Genomic DNA, 4,513 nt, shown 5'->3' on the forward strand with positions numbered 1-4,513 from the left:
CTTTTTTGCTCCTTCATTTTCTTTCCTCCTTCTCCACCCAGTCCCTTTCAAATCCAAAGCAAAGGTGTGGTGTGTGTGTGTGTGTGTGTGTGTGTGTGTGTGTGTGAAAGCGGGGGGGGGGGGGGAGAGAGAGAGGAGGGAGGAGGAAGAAGAGAAGGAAAAGTCAAAGAGAAGATTGAAATGACCAAAATGGTATTGCTGGGTGGGAGAAAAAGAACATGTACAAATGCTATTTCTTGTTTGCCCATCTCATACTTCATCCTTACATGTAAGGTAATGTTGAAAGCGTAGCCCACTTAAAAGTAGTGTTGTCCCTGCTTTGCTGTTGCCCAGAACGAAGGCCCCCATCTGTTATGTGGTTCAATAACATTAGCCTCTAAGCTGTTAGGAGAGTAAACAACTCCACCAACAGACACGACTCTTTTGGCCATGATACCTTGGGTCAGAGATGTTAACTGCTAACTTTGAAGTCTGGTTCCATGTAAGCAGCTCTAATATATGCACGATCTTGAGGAGACTCTTATACCTGGAAGGTATCATGGAGATAATTTTCCTCAACTCCTTAATTGTACAGATGGGAAGCTGAGACCAAGAGAGGATGTGGCTTGTCCAAACACATATGGTAAATCAATTGTAGAGAAGGGTTATAAACTAGCCTTATAATCCCTTGGTCCAGGCTTTTAGAACTGAACCATTCCATTGAATTCATTCATTCATTCATGGAATATATATTTTCTGAGCATCTATTCAGTATCAGGCACTGACCTATGTGCTAGAATAAAATACAGATACCTGTCCTTATAGAACTCATGTGCACGTGTGTGTGTATGCGTGTGTGTGTGAGAGAGGAGAGGATAATATTAATAAGTAATTCTAGTGCAATCTTAACATGCCATGAGGAAAATAAAATTAGGTAAAGAGGATAGGGCGTACTGAGAAGAGTACTAACAATTGTAAGCAGGGTACTCAGGGTAACCTGAGAAAGCTACATTTGAGGAAAGACTTGATGGGAGGTGAGGGAATGAGCCTCATAAGTATGGGAGGAAAAGCATGCCAGGCAGAGGGAAAGCATGTGCAAAGGCTTTAGGAAGAGAACCTGTACTACACGTTTGAGGAATGGTAAGGAGGCTAGTATGGCTGGAACAGAGAGTAGATGTCAGAACAGTAGGAGATAGGGTCAGAGAAGGAACAAGACATGCAGCTAAGGGTTGGGGAGCCAGATGGGACTTTAATTTGAGGAGGGTGTTGTCAGTTATGAGTAGAGTGACACAACCTGATTTATACTGTAACAGGCTCACTCTGACTGCTGTGTGGAGTCAGAGTAGATTGTAGGAAATGAGGGTGGGAGCAGGGAGGCAAGTTAGGCAAGCTGTGATGCTGAGAGGCACCACCCTTCAGGGGAACTCTTCAGAGTATACAAAATTAGAATTTCATATGGCTATTTGTATTTGTGACTTATGATGAGTTTTGAGACACCTGGCTAAATGAAACAGTAGCCACATGAACTAAGAATTCTCAATTCTGTGTATCTGAGAGTAGTGAGATTGCCTAGGGAAATCATAGGCACAGCTAAGTTAAAAATAAACTCGCAAACAATTTTGAAAGGTTGGTAATATTAGGAAATAGCAAGTAGGAGTTTGCATTACTTGCAAAGAAACTTAGATGAATACAAATGAGTAAGACAAGTATCTTAGGGACATTTTTCTTTAGCAATGAAGATGAACAGAGAATGGCAATAGAGAACAGAAGAGCTTCAGAAGACATCATATACACTTAAAATTATAAACAACACTAATATCCTATTTTTGGATTTGCAATGTGTTTTATATCATTATTTCATAGTCTCTGAATCATCTCATAAGCTTATAAATAGCTAAAGCTGGGCTTCTCACCTCTGACTCCAAATCCCATAATGTTCTCACTATACCATTTTCCTAACTGCCCTGTCCTTTAACATCTTTATAAAGTAAAAACAAAACACTAAAAGAAAGCCAATTTGCCTCATAACAGTTCTCCCCTCTCAGGGAGTTAACGGCATTCCCATGTCTGTGAAGGGTCTGTGTCATTGTCAAAATGAAATTAGAGAGCAACCCAAAAATTCTTAATGATGTCCATGTAGGTGTGACAAAGATTTAGGGGTGTTTGTTCTCTTGATTATATTAGCACTGGAACTCTCTTAGGGAGTTATCTCCAGTATTTAGAAACTAAACCAAATCACTATATGAGCATTTGGAAATATAAAGGCTTTATAGTGAAGATGTAACAGGTTTGAAAAGGGTATTTTACCAAAAATTCTGTTAATAAAATAGTGAAGTAAATATAAAGGAGCACTTCATTTATTAAAACTTGCAATCGACATTAATCTTTTTCTAATATAAACCTTAAGTTGGTTGTTTTGCTGTCTTATCTATCTTGATAGGTTGTTTTTACTATCAGTTAGGAAAAGTTTTAAAGTTTTACTTGACTTTTTTTTGCTTTGATCCATTATTTAAAGGTGTTACCAACTTCTGTGCCAAACTCATTCTGTCTTCACTATCTGTCATTTTGGTTAGTAGAACTTCATCTTTCCTGTTGTTCTGGCCAAAAACCATTTTTTACTTCTTTTTCTTTTTTTTTTAATTTTTTAAATTTTTAAATTTTTTTTTAAACGTTTTATTTATTTTTGAGACAGAGAGAGACAGAGCATGGACAGGGGAGGGTCAGCGAGAGGGAGACACAGAATCTGAAACAGGCTCCAGGCTCTGAGCTGTCAGCACAGAGCCCGACGCGGGGCTCGAACTCATGGACCGCGAGATCATGACCTGAACCGAAGTCGTCCGCTTAACCGACTGAGCCACCCAGGCGCCCCTTTACTTCTTTTTCTTACAACCCACATCAAATCTTGATCTTACATGATCTGCAAATTCCTTCTCATCCTCCTCATTTGCTGGGCATCAGCCACATTGGCTTCCAAAATACCAAGTGGGCTCTTACCTTAGAACCTTTGCACTGATTGTTCTTTCTATCCAGCTCTTCCCCCGACAACAATTCATTGCTTTCTGTGAACTCAGGATATCCAGAAAAATAAGCACTTTATATTTGCAAATTACATCATATATTTTATTTGATTCTCACCATCGTCAGTAGAGTTTCCAATTTTATCCTTAAAGTTTAAAACACTGCTCCAAATGAACGTTTTAAAAAAATGTTTATTTATTTTGAGAGTGTGCACTTGTGGGGGGAGGGGCAGTGAGGGGGGGCTGGGAGAGAGAGAGAGAGAGAGAGAGAGGGAAAGAGAGAAGGAGAGAGAGAATGAGAGGGAAGAGAGAATCCCAAGCAGGGTCTGTGCTGTCGGACCATGACCTCATGAACCATGAGACCATGACCTGGGCCAAAATCAAGAGTCAGATAGATGCTTAACTCACTGAGCCACCCAGGCGCCCCAACCCCAAACTAACCCTTAAGAGGCAGAATCAGTACTAGAGTGTACCTGATTATGCTTGTTTTAAGCATTCCTCTGCTCTAAGTAATACTTCCCAATAGAAGATCAAGATGCGGGGCGCCTGGGTGGCTCAGTTGGTTGAGTGGCCGACTTCGGCTCAGGTCATGATCTCACGGTCTGTGAGTTCGAGCCCCGCGTCGGGCTCTGTGCTGACAGCTCAGAGCCTGGAGCCTGGTTCGGATTCTGTGTCTCCCTCTCTCTCTCCCCCTCCCCTGCTCATGCTTTGTCTCGCTCTGTCTCAAAAATAAATAAAAACATTAAAAAATTTAAAGAAGTTCAAGATGCTTTCTGGTCCATAGTACATCATCATTTTAACAAGAGAAAACCTTCAACGGGTGCCTGGGTGGCTCAGATGGTTAAACAAGAGATAAACTTCAGAGGCTTTATCATTGGGGAACTTATTTAAAAACTGTTTCCCCCACTACACAGGTGAAATCAGCTTTAATGAAAATGGAGGAAAATACAAGAGTATGAAAAATGTTTTTACCATGTTGGAGTATTATCTTACATCCCCCCGTTCCTTTTTGATTTAACATATTCATGTTCCTTTATTACAAACAGAAATATAAATAGTTCATTAATATTCTTCTCCAAAAAGTACCATGTTTATTTAGCCATTCTCTTAGCTTCTACTATTATGGCACTCTGAAATTTTTCTTTAACTACTGTGATTAAACTTTAAGATGGCAGATGCATATATTTTAACTATGAATTCCTCAGTTTTATTCCCCTAAATCAAAGGTTCTGCACATTTTCCGGAGTATTGATACTTATTTTTACATTGCTTATCAAAACTGTTATATAATCTACAGTCCCTTCATCAATTGGCAGAAATAAATCACAGACATTTCAAAACTGTGTCCAGCCGCGTTCATTCTACAAATTCAAAAGTGAAGCCCAGAGATTTGAATCTAGAACCCAGCTCTCTGGACTTCCAGTCAATTTCTCCCCCTGGATTCACTGCAACTGGCTATTCAGCAGCGAGGCCGACTCCTCCGGAATCTCTGCCCACTGCAGTCTACCCTCGTCTCG

The sequence above is a fragment of the Neofelis nebulosa genome, chromosome 6 (genome assembly GCF_028018385.1).
Source record: "Neofelis nebulosa isolate mNeoNeb1 chromosome 6, mNeoNeb1.pri, whole genome shotgun sequence".
Classification (NCBI taxonomy): domain Eukaryota; kingdom Metazoa; phylum Chordata; class Mammalia; order Carnivora; family Felidae; genus Neofelis; species Neofelis nebulosa.